Source organism: Xenopus laevis, chromosome 2S, assembly GCF_017654675.1.
Source record: "Xenopus laevis strain J_2021 chromosome 2S, Xenopus_laevis_v10.1, whole genome shotgun sequence".
NCBI lineage: Eukaryota > Metazoa > Chordata > Amphibia > Anura > Pipidae > Xenopus > Xenopus laevis.
The window spans coordinates 158,071,572-158,088,183 of NC_054374.1; the positions used below are offsets into that span (position 1 = coordinate 158,071,572).

A 16,612-nucleotide genomic window follows, 5' to 3' on the forward strand; every position below is an offset into this window, starting at 1 on the left:
GCTCTGACTGAATGGAAGCAACTCCCAGCAACATTGTTCCAAAACATGAGACTAGTCAGTTGTATCACCAAAGGCAGGACCAACTGCAACTATAGATCAACTTTAAAATATACTTCCATTACTGTATTTGTTGTGGAACACCTATACACTGGCAGCCAATCGGAAATAAGCAGGCTTTCTACGTCCCACGCCTGCACATTTTCGATTGGCTGCCACACTCTTCTCAGTAGACAGGAGTGCCACTGGCACTCTAGCAGAAGTATTTGCTTTAAAGAGGTTTTACATCCCCTTTAATGTTGAGTGAGCCAATAAGTTGTCTATTTTCTCTATCAGTTTTGCCGATATTCCATGGAAACCTGTTAAAGGGATACTGTCATGGGAAAAAATTTTTTCAAAATGAATCAGTTAATAGTGCTGCTCCAGCAGAATTCTGCACTGAAATCCATTTCTCAAAAGAGCAAACAGATTTATTTATATTCAATTTTGAATTCTGACATGGGGCTAGACATATTGTCAATTTCCCAGCTGCCCCCAGTCATGTGACTTGTGCTCTGATAAACTTCAATCACTCTTTACTGCTGTACTGCAAGTTGGAGTGATATCACCCCCCAGCAGCCAAACAAAAGAACAATGGGAAGGTAACCAGATAACAGCTCCCTAACACAAGATAACAGCTGCCTGGTAGATCTAAGAACAACACTCAATAGTAAAAACCCATGTCCCATTGAGACACATTCAGTTACATTGAGAAGGAAAAACAGCAGCCTGCCAGAAAGCATTTCCCTCCTAAAGTGCAGGCACAAGTCACATGACCAGGGGCAGCTGGGAAATTTACAATATGTCTAGCCCCATGTCAGATTTCAAAATTGAATATAAAAAAATCTGTTTGCTCTTTTGAGAAATGGATTTCAGTGCAGAATTCTGCTGGAGTAGCACTATTAACTGATGTGTTTTGAAAAAAACATGTTTTCCGATGACAGTATCCCTTTAACTAAAGACATTTCCCTATAACAAGCCCCTTTATATACCGACACTGGGTTTATAGACCTTTCCCCACTTCAGTTTCCCCCTCCTGTGATGGGAAGTATCCCCCACACACATCGCTGATGACTAAAACATAAATACATATTGTAACCTCTACCCATGAAATCCCAGTCGCAATCAGATATTTAAGATTTACAAGAAAGAGAATCACACAAGGATGTTTTTCTTCCCCCTACGGCGTGCGGAGAAACAGCCCCGGGTCTTGGGTTACAGAAATAACGCGGTATAAATTGTTCAGCAGCAGTTGTGTTGCTTTAAAAAATCTGATGTTATCAACCCAAAGTGAGTTTGTTGTCTTAGTCGAGTCTATCACTTTACACCAACACGCTGCAATCAGAACTGCAATTCATGGACCCAAGAATCAGTCTCCTACAGAGTTTCCCCTTCGTTAACCATAATCTGAGCTCTGAGTATCACTCATGTATTATAAGGGATAATGTACCCCCTACTGTAAATGATAAGGATATTAGAAGTCACTGAGGGGTTGTTCTGTGACCATATAAAGACACAAGCCTGCAGGCTGGGTTATACAGGGAACTCTGAGTATCACTCATGTATTATAAGGGATAATGTACCCCCTACTGTAAATGATAAGGATATTTGAAGTCACTGAGGGGTTGTTCTGTGACCATATAAAGGCACAAGGCTGCAGGCTGAGTTATACAGGGAACTCTGAGTATCACTCATGTATTATAAGGGATAATGTACCCCCTACTGTAAATGATAAGGATATTAGAAGTCACTGAGGGGTTCTGTGACCATATAACCAGGAATACCTTTACAAATGTCATGCAACTTTACTTTATGTAGCAATGGTACTTCATACAAGATATTTTCAAGTGTAAAACCCTGGGATTCTCTGGTTGTTTCACTTCTCATGAGAATCAGACGTACATTTCAGCACATACAGCAGGGAAGTCATTATATTGAACGTTATATTTGAACGTCTGATCATTTTCTGCACACAGAGCATTTCCCTTACACTAGTGTTTATGGTGGGGGAGGCTCTGTTTTTGTTCAGCTGCTTTGAGCTGTTTACTATATACTGCGACTTCTTTGTAGGTTGTTAACAAATCACCCAGAAAACATCAACGTCAAAGCAAAAATGCCACTGAAAGCCTCTTTATCTGACACTTCATTGGGGACTGTATCACAATCCAACTAAATAGGCCAAAGAATCTGCAGGCGGAATTCACTAGTTTAGCCACTAGCCACTTTCTGCAGCCTCAGTGCCGCAGTATCATCAGGGGGCAAATTTACTTATGGTCGAATATCGAGGGTTAATTAAACCTCAATATTCGACTGTCGAAGTTAAATCCTTCGACTTCGAATATCGAAGTTGAAGGATTTACCGCAATTTTTCGTTCGAACGAATTGTGGTAAATCCTTCGACTTTGATATTCGAGGGTCGAAGGATTTTACTTCGACAGTCGAATATCGAGGGTTAATTTGTTCGATTCGAAGGATTTTAATCCATCGATCGAACGATTTTTCTTCAACCAAAAAAAGATTGCAAATCCTATGGGGACCTTCCCCATAGGCTAACATTGACTTCGGTAGGTTTTAGGTGGCGAACTAGGGGGTCGAATGGTCGAATATTCAAACGATTTTTTGTTCGAATCGTTCGATTCAAAGTCAAAGTCGAAGGTCGAAGTAGCCAATTCGATGGTCGAAGTAGCCAAAAAAACATTCGAAATTCGAAGTTTTTTTTATTCTATTCCTTCACTCAAACTAAGTAAATAGGTCCCGCAGGACTCGCTTATTAGAGATTCCGTTATAGGTTTATCCGTAAATCCCTTATCCAGTAAGATCTGAGTTACAGAAAGGCCGTCTCCCATAGACTCATTTTTATCCGGATAAGCCACATGTTTAAAAATTATTTGCTTTTTCTTTAATAATAATAAAACAGTAGCTTGTACTTGATCCCAACTAAGATATAATTAATCCTTATTGGAGGCAAAACCAGCTTATTGGGTTTATTAATGGGTTTTTTTTTTTTTTGAATGGCAAAAGCTCAAAAAATTTGAGCTTTTTTTTACTATAAAAACCTAATTTTTTGTGGGAAAAAAAACGTTTTAAAAAATATTTGTACCCCAAGGCTGCAAAGTCCAAATCTGAAAATCAGGCATCTCAGACCTGCCGAGGTTGTATATAAGTCAATGGGAGAGGTCCCTATCCTATTTGGATGCTTCTGTGGTTTGCGCTGGAATTATCCTGAAAATCCGACAATTTCAGGCTTTTGGGCAAAAATCCGTCAATTTTGGCTTTTCGGAAAAAAGCCAGAAAAAAAAATCGAGCGACTCGGGAAATAGATCTGAAAAAAACCTGCACGATTTGGATTTTCGCACAAATTTTCGAGTTCTTCCCCGATCCGATTAAATCCTGCTTTTATATTAATACATAAGGTCCAATAGTGTATTCTAGTTTGGTCAGTCTTTTTTTTAATAAAATTATCAGAAACATTTGGATTTTAATAAATAACCCCCTTAATATTTAAATCATTTTCTAGTATTAAGGATACCTTGGGTCCTGAACATTTTGGATAACAGGTGTCACACACATATCTATCTATCTATCTATCTATCTATCTATCTATCTATCTATCTATCTATCTATCTATATATTATATATATTTTTTATAGTAGAACCCAGTCTGGGAAAATACCCAGGAGCTATTATTGCAGTAATGTACCATGCCTCCATTATTGACATGCATTAAATAACCTGGGATATGGTTATAAAGAGAATGGAATACAATATATAAATCTGCAACACAATGATATCCTCATCCTTTTCTCCATTATGATGCTAATTAGCTGCCCCTCTTTATGAATATAAATGCCAACATACTGTAGCCCTTCCACTACTGTTTAACTACAACTCCCAGCATCCCTCACTGGCCGAGGCACGAAGCATCACTGTAGCAGTAGTAAGATTCAGCAGTTCTAGCCAAGTTCCTTATTGAGCTTTAGTTCTCCTTGAAAGTGCAATGAAAAGTAACTAATGGGAATAGGAGCTGATACTGTAACATCTCTCTCTGTGCAACACAGACTTTCCAGCTGAAAGCATTTCAATAGGCGCTCATTCCTGGCCCTCTCCAGCACAGCCCGGGAATCTCCTTTTCAAATGTTAATCACCTCCATTCCACTCCTCACATTGCCACCAGCAAGTGTAAGCTTTGTTGCCCGCTTCCCCATCTCCAAGTGCTTTTAATTAACTCCTGTGGGGCTGGAAGGGCCTGTAATTCATTACTCCGGAGCCTCCTCTATGGAAGCATTTATGCCTTTCAGCCTGGGCTGCGCACAATCTTGGCACGCTCTATTATTTTATTGAGAGGATTACATGGTCCTGAGTGTAACGGAGAGAGAAGGGCCCTCTTTTAGGTTATGGGATTGAATCATGATTTTGATATAGGAAAGCAGAAAATTTCCTAAAGGCACTGACAATAATACAATGGATAGAAAGCGCAGCCTCCTCTTTTTATTGGCTGAAAAGCGACTCCTTTTCTAAAGAGCAGGGGGTGTGTGGAGAGGAAAGAATTTTTTTAGTATAAAGCAGAAATAAACCCTGTAAGGGCAAAGGTGAATTTTTTAATGTTTTGAGTACTTCGACTAAAGAATAGTTCAAATTAGATTCGAATTTGAAATTTTTTTTTTTATAATGTACTGTCTCTTTAAAAATTCTACTTCGACCATTCGCCGTCTAAAACGTGACGAATTGCTGTTTTAGCCTATGGGGGACCTCCTAGAACCTATTTGGAGTCAATTGGTGGACTTTTTTTGGGGAAAAACTTTGATTCAAATTCAATCGAATGTGCTATTACTCGAATTTGAAATTCGACCCTTGATAAATATGCCCCTTAATCTGCTATTTTTAGGGGCATATTTATTATTAAGGGTCGAATTTGAAATTTGAAAAACGTAGAATTCAAAAAGACCAACCGAAATGAAGTCAAAGTTTTTTTTTGGCAGAATAGGTAAATTTTTGATCGAATAGGTTCATTTTCGGCCAAATTCAAATCAAAGTTTTTCTCCAAAATTCCACCAATTGACTCCAAATAAGTTCTAGGAGGTCCCCCGTAGGCTAAAACAGCAATTCGGCAGGTTTTAGATGGCGAATAGTCGAAGTCAAATTTTTAAAGAGACAGTACATGATAAATTTTGATATTCGAATTTTCAATTTTTTTTTCAAATAGTCGAAGTACACAAAAAATAACTTGAAATTTCAATTTTTTTAAATTCAAAAATTCACCCCGACCTTTGATAAATCTGCCCCTTAGTGTCTTTTCATATTTCATTAATTTTTGTAGCTCTCCAGGCTTGTATTAAAACGGTTATGTGGTTGCTATGGACTTTAGCACCCTAGCAACAGGCAGTGGCTGGAATGACAGATAGGGAAGATTTCTTTATTTATATCTTGGCAACATTATACGTCATCAAGGTCACACAACCGGGTTAGATCAGGATCCAATTAACCTGCCGGTATGATTTTTGGGTGTGGAAGGAAACCAATACAGACACAGGGTGAAATACAAACTTCTTGCAAAAAAAGTGCCCTGGCTGGAATCAAACCTAGGACCCAGCGCTGCAAGGAGACAATGCCGCCCACTGCAGCTACAGGAACAATATGCAGTGGAAACCCTATAATTAAGAATCTGCCATTATTAACGGTTACACTGCCCCTCCCCCTCTTTAGCTGCCACCATAGTTTCCCAACACGGCTCCAGTTGCATTCACCATGTGACCTGATGTAACCCCCTGGCCATTCATTAGTGAGAATGGATAGTGCAAAAACCAGGCAGGGTGTACAGTTGCATTCCCATAGGGAGAGAAAAAAAGAAACCCTTCAGTTTAGTAAATAAGCCCCTTTCAGATCAAGCCCAACCCCCTCTTAAAGTGACAACTTTTCCTAAACCTTTCTTTCAGTATAAAAGAGAGGAATCAGCATGGCAGCTCCCACCAATATTCCTTTATAAACATATACTATCAGTGCAGAACTACAGTCTCTCCACAATGTGGGAGGTACAGTAGTGCTGGGCTGGAGCAAACAATGGAGCGTTAGTGTAAAGATGAGGATTTATGGCTGCCCCTTACTATGTGACCATTGAGGAAGCCAAATAAATATTCATGGTGCCTGTGCCAAGATTTCCCTGCTAGAATAACTCGTCGTGTTTTACAGCGGGCTAGAATCGTTTTACAGTCCGGCACCTCATATCCACTTCTTACCGCGGGGAAATACGCACAAATGTCTCAGTGTAACGCACAATAAACTTAATTGGGATTCAGCTTTATTAGGGTTTGCTTAATGATATTAACAGGTCCCGTAAATAAGACTTACTCCTTCTCTCTCCTTACTCCGAGGACATTAAGGGGGTGCAGATAGTATTATTCCCTTGCACATAGGGACATAGGGAAATTGACCCTGAATTTATACTACTATGGGTTTGGGGGCATTATACATGAAATTAACGTTGTATTTATACTTCCATAGGTTTTTGGTAAGTATATATGAAATTGGAACTTTATTTATATTACCATGGGTTTGGCACATTAAATATTAAATTGGCCCTATATTTTTACTACCACGGTTTTTGGGAATTATATATGAAATTGGAACTTTATTTATATTACCATGGGTTTGGGGCATTATATATGAAATTGGAGCTTTATTTATATTACCATGGGTTTGGGGCATTATATATGAAAGTGGCACTGAATTTATACTGCCATGGTGTTGGGGAATTATGTATGGAACTGGAAGTTTATTTATATCACATGGGTTTGGGGAATTATATAGCGAATTGGCACTGTATTTATACTACCGTGTATTCTTGGGTTTTATTTATTAAACTGCCACTGAATTTAGGGCTCTTACTGACGAGCGGTTCAAGCTGCGCTCCCCTGCGTTCTGTTTTTCTGCGTTCAGCCGCAGGGGAGCGCAGGAATAGACGCATTTAGCTTTTTTCAATGGGGCTGTACTCACACAGGCGCGTGTAGGCGCCGAACGCAGGTTGAGACGCAAAATTTTTCCTGCGTTCGGCGCCTACAAGCGCCTGTGTGAGTACAGCCCCATTGAAAAAAGCTAAATGCGTCTATTCCTGCGCTCCCCTGCGGCTGAACGCAGAAAAACAGAACGCAGGAGAGCGCAGCTTCAACCGCTTGTCAGTAAGAGCCCTTATGCTTCAAGGTGTTCTGGAAGGCTTCTATATGGAATTGGCATTATATTTATACTACCATGTGTTCTGGGATATTATACATGGAATTTGCACTGGGATACAGAAATCACCCCAAACCTATGTACATTAGCTCAAAAAAACAAAGGAAAGCTTAATAATAATATATAGGTGCCCTTACTTAGGTATAAGCACCCCATTGCGCCACTTTGGTCGGTGTATTTGGAATTGTGAAATAGGGAAGGCTGATTGGGACATGTACAGGGGTGAATCAAGCAGCTAATGAAAGCTTAAAGGGATCCTGTCATCGGAAAACATGTTTTTTTCAAAACGCATCAGTTAATAGTGCTACTCCAGCAGAATTCTGCACTGAAATACATTTCTCAAAAGAGCAAACAGATTTTTTTATATTCAATTTTGAAATCTGACATGGGGCTAGACATTTTGTCGGTTTCGCAGCTGCCCCTGGTCATGTGACTTGTGCCTGCACTTTAGGAGAGAAATGCTTTCTGGCAGGCTGCTGTTTTTCCTTCTCAATGTAACAGAAGGAGTCTCAGTGGGACATTGGTTTTTACTATTGAGTGTTGTTCTTAGATCTACCAGGCAGCTGTTATCTTGTGTTAGGGAGCTGTTATCTGGTTACCTTCCCATTGTTCTTTTGTTTGGCTGCTGGGGGGGGAAAGGGAGGGGGGTGATATCACTCCAACTTGCAGTACAGCAGTAAAGAGTGATTGAAGTTTATCAGAGCACAAGTCACATGACTTGGGGCAGCTGGGAAATTGACAATATGTCTAGCCCCATGTCAGATTTCAAAATTGAATATAAAAAAAATCTGTTTGCTCTTTTGAGAAACAGAGTTCGGTGCAGAATTCTGCTGGAGTCGCACTATTAACTGATTCATTTTGAAAAAATGTTTTTTTCCCATGACAGTATCCCTTTAAAGTAAAGGGTTCGGGCACTTGGGGTGCCAATTGTTAGGGACCCACAAGTGATTGTAGTTACTTACCTGAAACCCTGGCCTTTGCTCCGAACAGCAGAAAACTGCACCGGCCTGGGGTTATAACATTGAGCACCACGGAGCGATCCTTTTCTGTCTTCTTTCTTCGTGCGGCTGCAATTTAGAATAAAAAGCCGAACTTTAACGCATGCGTCTGCCCCGGGAAATCTGAAGAAAGAAGAAGCCGGAAGAGGATCGTTCCGTGGTGCTCACTGGTATAACCCCGGGCCTGTGCAGTTTTCTGCTGATCGGAGCACCGGCCCGGGGTTTCAGGTAACTCAATACAATCACTAGGGGGTGCCTAACATTTGGCACCCCCAAGTGCACCAAGCCTTTCCTTCTCCTTTAAGATACTCTCCCTGCCCGCTGGTACACATGGTTTTAATTTGGATCAATAAAGACGAATTTTTACCCTATATTTGGTTCCACTCTGGATAAATTGTTTCCCGGATGCCACCCGTTCGTTTGTACCCCATGAGATGTGCTTCTCCTTTAAGAAGTCTGACGGTTTATCAACCTTTATACGTAGCCAAATTCATGCACCCAACTTGTTATCCTTTACTGACATCTCAGAGGAACACGACTATTTTGCTAATTTGCGTAACCGCTGGGAGACACCGTGGTCCCATGGCTGCTGCTCCTCGCACACAATCTGTTTCTGTGGATACACACGCACATGTAACAACCATGTTTTTCTTGGCACCCTCTGTGCATAGCCTAATTCCTCTGGGGTTTTTTTTGGGTGCATTTAGTATATTGGGTGCATTATGGAGAATGCCTGCTAAATGGGATGCTCTGGTTTCCTCCCACACTCCAAAAACTTACAGGCGGGTTAATTGGCCCCTGACGACTTTAACCCTATTGTGTGCTGGTAGAGTGAACTGAATGCCTTCCCCTACCCAAAGACTCACGGGAGAGCTTTATATATACACATCCCTGCCCTTTACATATATAGTGAATAAAGTAAATTATAAGGATATTATAAGGATATTATAAGTTACCGAGGAGTTTCATGACCATATAAAAACACGAGGCCGAAGGTCATGGAACTCCGAGGTAACTTTTAATATCCTCATATTTTACAACTGGGGGTTCTTTATTTATTATAATACACAAATTTCCGTGAGTCATGTGACAGAAATGACATCAGAACTCACCGTTTATAACTGATGACATCAGAACTCACCGTTTATAAGGATATAATTTACGAGATATTCATGGCTTTTGTGTATTATATTATTCCTATCTACACTACTAATAGGATAGAATGAACTGGCCTATTGAGTCTAGCAAATGCCAAGAGCCTTATAGCTCTATATAATGACAGCACATAATACAGCAGTAAAGGTTTTACAAAGACAGGCCGCAGACGTCTGTTGTTTAGAAGTACATCAGGCTATAATCTAGGTTACAAGGTAATGACCAACAATAACATTATACACAGAACTGGGTCATGAATTCACAATAAAACTCTATTTTAATGCCTCCGTATATAAAGAATGGAGATAAAAAAGAGAGAGTGGAAAAGGCTTTAGTGAATAAAACCCAACAGATGACACTTTGTGAAACTGCGCTATTATCGAGTATCCATGGCGATAGGTGTGTAACTGTCAGAACCAGTTAATAACAAAGCTTAATAAGTTTGGCAAAGCCCACGTGCTGCTTAGGGAAAGTAATGGCCAAAGCATCTGTACCCACAATCTGGTGTCTTACATTCCCTTCTGTTTTTAGATTGCAAGCTCAAAGGACCATATTGTGGCACAGAGAGGGGTATTTGCATTCTGGCGGGTAGAGATAGACCAGTCCAGTGATGACACACTATAGAGTATTCTTCTTATACTACAAGGACAATCAAACTGTGTCTCAGCTGCTGGTGTTAAACTACAATACCCAGCATCCTTGCTTAGCTGAGGAGTCGTAGGAGCAGTAGGTTGCATGGAACGCTCATGTTGTTAAACAGTAGTTCACCTTTGAGTTAATAGAATGTCCTATTCATAGCAACTGTTCACTTGGCCTTCCTCTTCTGCATCTATCCAGCTTTCAAGTAGGGGGTCACTGACCCCCCGGCAGCCAAAAACGTATTGCATTTAAGGTTATAGTTTTACAGTTATTGTTAGGGATGCACCGAATCCAGGATTCGGTTCGGCCAGGATTCAGCCTTTTTCATCAGAATTCGGATTCGGCCGATTCCTTCTGCCCAGCCGAACTGAATCCGAACCCTAATTTGCATATGCAAATTCGGGGCGGGGAGGAAATCGTTTGACTTTTTGGTCACAAAACAAGGAAGTAAAAAAAGTTTCCCCTTCCCCACCCCTAACTTGCATATGCAAATGAGGATTCGGATTCAGATTACCGTATATACTCGAGTATAAACCGTCCCGAGTATAAGCCGAGGTACCTAATTTTACCTCCAAAAACTTGGAAAGCTTATTGACTCGAGTATAAGCCGAGGGTGAGAAATGCAGCAGCTTCTGGTAAGTTTCAATCAAAAAATTGAGGGTTTCTGCTCCCATTGGAGGTGCCGGCGTCTCGTTTTTGGATGCCGGCAACCATTCTTGGACGCCGGCGAATATTCTTGGAGACTATTCTTGGACGCCGGTGACTATTCTTGGACTCCGGCGACTATTCTTAGGCGCCGGCGACTATTCTCATTTTTGCGCTTGACCCGAGTATAAGCCGAGGTAGCGTTTTTCAGCATATTTTGGGGGCTGAAAAACTCGGCTTGTACTGGAGTATATACGGTAGTATTTGGCCGAATCTTTCGCAAAGGATTCGGGGGTTCGGCCGAATCCAAAAAAGTGGATTGGGTACATCCCTACTTTTAATTCCATATCTGTCTATTCAGGCCACTTCTATTCATGTTCCAGTCTCTCATTTAAACTGCTGCCCGGTTGCTATGAAAATAGATCCTAGCAACCAGAAACCTGCTGAAATCCATAACAGGTAAATAATTAAAAATACACAAAAAAAAATAAAATAATGAAGATCGACTAAAGCCGACATAACGTCAAAAGTTAATTTAAAGGCAGACTACCCCTTTAAACCGCTGCCTGGTTGTTAGAGTCAGTTGGACCTTAGCAACCACAATAACCCACTGTATTCTTTATTAAAAAAAACACTAAAAAGAACAATTAACTCTAATTTCTGATTTCCTTCCCATGCGACTGCCATACAGAGAGAGATTAAGCAGAGGGAGTGGGGTGCGCTCCCCATGACAGGACGGAAGGGAATGGAAGCGAGACACTAATCCTGAAAGCTTACACCTGCCATTTGTACATTCAGCCCCCGGACTGGTAGTGAGTGAGAACAAACAGACTCCTCATGAAACCAGTCCCCACGGAAAGAGTTAATAGCCGCTGCAGCCTGTAACGTTATATTCGCCGGCAGAAGATGCAATCCGCTAAACTAAAATAGCGCCAGAATCAAGGTACAGGTATGCGATCCGTTATCCGGAAACCCCTTATCTAGAAATCTCAGAATTATGGAAAGGCTGTCTCCCATAGACTCTAGGTATGGGATCAGTTATCCGGAAACCCATTATCTAGAAATCCCCTAATTATGGAAAAGCTGTCTCCCATAGACTATAGGTATGGGATCAGTTATCCGGAAACCCATTATCCAGAATTACAGAAAGGCCTTCTCCCATAGACTCCATTTTACCCAAATAAAAAAATGATTTCCTTTTTCTGTGTAATATTAAACAGTAGCTTGTACTTGATCCCATCTAAGATATAATTTATCCTTATCGGAAGCAAAACCAGCCTATTGGGTTTATTTAATGTTTACATTAATTTCTAGTAGACTTAAGGTATGAAGATCCAAATTATGGAAAGATCCTTCATCCGGAAAACCCCAGGCCCCAAGCATTTTGGATAACAGGTCCTGTATTAGGATTTATAAATACACCGAAATTCTACGTATATCTCATCATCCTTCATAATCATCACCATCATTTATTTACATAGCTCCAACACATTTTGTAGCGTGTTACAATCCCTTTAACAAACAGGGGATCTTACAGTGAGGTCACAGAATAAAAGCACCTGGACACAAGAGCTTGCAATCTAAATATAGTTTTGAGTCGGGGGGGGGGGCACATTATCCATCTGTCATGTACACTCCGAAAGAATTACCTAACCCCAAACTAGATGCAGGAATACACAACCCGAGGCTGTTGCTGAAGCACAAGGGCTGCACCTCCTTCCACATTGTGCGTGGCTAATTAGCAATGAATTGAAAGGCACGCTGTAGACTGTGCTGCTTTCTGTGCAGCCATGCAACAGGCATGCAGATGAGCTGCCTTCTAACCATGCAGGATGTGAGGGGTTAAAGTTGCACTTTTAAAAACAATTCCAGGCTCCCTTGCACGATGAGAGGTGTAGTTCAGTAACAGCAAATCTGCAATGGCAGCACTAGAGTTAATCAGCCAAAACACAAAGCTGGGGAGCCTGATGACTTCCATCTGGACAAATATGAGCTCAATGAATTGCAATTGTGCCAGAGGGCTGTCAAGTGACCCCCATGGCAATAGACTGATAACGATTCACTGTGTAATTGCAGTCAATTATCGCTGTCCGTCATCTTAAACCACCTTTTACTGTTTTTTAACTACAACTCCCAGAAGTCCCTATAAGTCTTTGGCTGGATGTTGTCTATGTGCTTTTACAAATTAAAAAAAAAAAGCAAATGCACTCCCAAATACCAAGAGAGGTGTTGTTCAAGTATGTGCTATATCCTGGTGAACTACAACTCTCAGCACCTACTGTAGCAACGCCAGGAACCCTTCAATATTGTTATTACTCATTACTTATTTAGAACCAACATATTCTACAGCTGTTATACACAGTGATGGGTGAATTTCTCTTGTTTCGCATCTCCGAAAAATTGGCGAATTTCCCGCAAAATTTTCGAAAAGGGCGAAAAAATTCACCAAAAAATTTTGAAAATCGATACAATTTTGGACGCGTGTCCGAAAAGTTGCTGGCATCAATTTTGACACTGGCGTTAAAGTCAATGGGCATCCAAATAGTGTTGATGCGCAGAGACTTTAACGTGAGCAACTTTTCGGACGCACGTCCAAAAATTTTTGACGCAGGCAAATTTTCGCAGGAGATTCTCAAATTTATTCGCCGGCTACAGCAAAATGCGGAAATTCGCAGCAAATTCGTGACGGGCGAATTTATTCAGTTCCTGCCCCAGTGGAGCTTACAATCTAAGGTCCTTATCACACAAACCCATTACTGGCAATTGTATCAGGAGCCAATGAACCTGACTGTTTGTATCTGGAGTGTGGAAGGAAACCAGAATATCTGGAGGAAACCTGCACAGACACGGGGAGAAACCACAAACTTCTGGCACATAGAAAGCAGAAAAAAATTTTGGTGAATTTTTTGCCGTTTCGAAAATTGTGCGGGAAATTCGCCTATGAAAGCAGAACTAGCCTATTGGGTTTATTTACTGTTTACATGATTTTCTAGTAGACTTAAGGTATGAAGATCCAAATTACAGAAAGATCTGTTATCTGGAAAACCCCAGGTCCCAAGCATTCTGCATCGCATACCTGTATGTATACATATATGTATACATATATATATATATATATATATATATGTATACATATATATATATATATATAATATATATATATATATATATATATATATATATATATATATATATATATATGTATCCAGTATCCCAAGGCAGAGTGGGCGTGTGTGTATAGGAAATAAAATATATACAGAAGCATTAAACCTATATATATATATATATATATATATATATATATAAATATATATATAAATATATATATATATATATATATATATATATATATATATAAATAGTCCCCATAGTCAATGGGCGTCCAAATAATTTTGACGCGCGACAATGTTTATGCGCGACTATTCTGACGTGCGCCCAAATTTTTTCACTGAGGCTGATTTTTCGTGGGCGAATTTTCACGGCAGTTTTGCGAATTCATTCGCCCGGGGCAAAACTCGGAAATTCACTGCAAATTCTCGCTTGCTGAATTTATTCGCCCATCACTAATATACAGCTATATAGTTAAGGAATCAGTACCTTGGAAACTGCATCATTGTAACAAGCCTATCAATAAGGTGCCAGAAGAGAAAAGGAATGGAAATAGGACACACACTATAGAAGAGGTAAAGCAATGGGACACAGTATAGAAGAGGTACGAAAATGGGACATACACACTATAGTAGAGGTATGGAAATAGGACACAGTATAGTAGAGGTACGGCAATGGGACACAGTATAGTAGAGGTACGTCAATAAGACACACACATAACAGTAGAGCTACGGAAATAGAACATAGTATAGTAGAGGTACGGCAATGGGACACACACACACACACACTATAGAAGAGCTACAGAAATAGGACACAGTATAGTAGAGGTACGACAGTGGGACACACACACTATAGTAGAGGTACGGCAATGGGACACAGTATAGTAGAGGTACGGCAATGGGACACACACACACTATAGTAGAGCTACGGAAATAGAACACAGTATAGTAGAGGTACGGCAATGGGACACACACACACTATAGAAGAGCTACGGAAATAGGACACAGTATAGTAGAGGTACGACAGTGGGACACACACACTATAGTAGAGGTACGGCAATGGGACACAGTATAGTAGAGGTACGGCAATGGGACACAGTATAGTAGGGGTACTGAAATGGGACACACACGCTATACAAGAGGTATGGAAATGGGACACAGTATAGTAGAGGTAGAGCAATGAGACACACAAGAGACAGACAGGAGACTTACCTTGACACTAGGGGAGGTGACAGAGAGGGAGGCTAAGTCACAAGCCATGAGTGCTCATCCTCTATGGGTTCCCAAAATCTCTCAGCAAAGCCACTTAATTCTCCATAGCGCAGAGATCTGCTACCAAGGTAACCAGAATAGAACCCCCCACGCTCACTCAGCCTTCCAATGCAGTTTAGTTATAACCATTAAAAAAGGAAAAAAATCAAATAAAAACAAATGTTGGGCTTGTGACCTCCGCAGCTGGTCCAGGGAGTGAACTTGTCAAAAGAAGAAGCTGCTTGGGAAACTTGCAGTCACCTTACTCATGTGCTATAGGGAAAACACTGTGAATTGGAGATGGGGGCACAGCGAATGGTGGGGGTGGGGGAAGGGCAGCATGAGAGGAGGAGGAGGAGGAGAATGAGGAGGAGGAGGAGAATGGGGCTGGAATGTGACACACATATAGAATGAGAGCTTAAACAATGCTGTCAGATAGGCTACAAGCTCCGGCACTCAGGAATTCCCATACCAGGGAAATAAAGGAGGAAGAAAGGGGCCAAAGCTAAGTGGCCATACAGTGAAATCTACTTTCCAGACCCTTCTCCAGATTCTCAGTCAATAAGAAGAAGCCCCTGGGGGTCCCCCGTACTCACACAGTGGGCTCTGTGCAGAGGAACTTGCAGAATTCCATTGCGAGGGTGTCCCCAGTCTGCTGAGCAACTCCAGGCACGGAGCATACAGAAGCCCACGTGCCAGCGATATATACACAGATATATACACAGATATATACACAGTTATATACACAGATATATACACAGTTATATACACAGATATATACACAGATATTTACACAGATATATACACAGATATATACACAGATATATACACAGATATATACACAGATATAAGGCATCCCTACTATAAATATTATTCATTCCAATCATTACACAGTTATCACCAGCACCCGCTCTCTATACACTACTATGGTATCTCTGCACCCTTTGGAAAAATGTGCCCCTAACATTCCAAGGTAGCTGGGTGTTCGCTCCTGCAGTGAATTCTTTTCTCACTCTTTGATAAATAGATTGTAAGCTCTATGGGGCAGGGAGCTCCTTCCTATCTTGTCTCTTACTACATAGCACTAAAGCTCTGTGTCCTTATATAAACTCTCAGTCATGTGTATATTTAATGTATTTATTGTGACTAGTCACTATATGGACTCAATGAGGTGCAGGATGCATATCTGCCATTTGGAGCATGTAAGTGGGTGCAGGGTGGATATCTGCTGATGGAAAGGGGTGCAGGGTGGATATTTGCTGTTTGGAACATGTAGGTGGGTGCAGGGTGGATATCTACTGTTGGAAAGGGGTGCGGAGTGGATATCTGCTGTTGGAAAGGGGTGCAGAGTGGATATTTACTTTTAAAAAAGGGGTGCGGAGTGGATATCTGCTGTTGGAAAGGGGTGCAGAGTTGATATTTACTGTTGGAAAGGGGTGCACGGTGGATATCTGCTGATGGAAAGGGGTGCAGGGTGGATATTTGCTGTGTGGAACAGGTAGGTGGGTGCAGGGTGGATATCTACTGTTGGAAAGGGGGGCAGAGTGGACATTTACT

General features: G+C 41.0%; 1 protein-coding gene across 5 annotated transcripts in view; it reads right to left on the minus strand.

The window, feature by feature from the left end:
- fat3.S (FAT atypical cadherin 3 S homeolog) overlaps positions 1 to 15,555 on the minus strand; it is a 304,473-nt gene extending 288,918 nt beyond the window's left edge. For 3 of the 5 annotated variants that reach the window (XM_041584587.1, XM_041584586.1, XM_041584585.1), the window contains exon 1: positions 15,017 to 15,555. The gene's annotated coding sequence lies outside the window, so the exon portion shown is untranslated. The remainder of the gene's footprint in view (positions 1 to 15,016) is intronic. The other 2 variants (XM_018250358.2, XM_018250357.2) reach the window with 1 other exon arrangement.
- Positions 15,556 to 16,612: the final 1,057 nt, after the last annotated feature.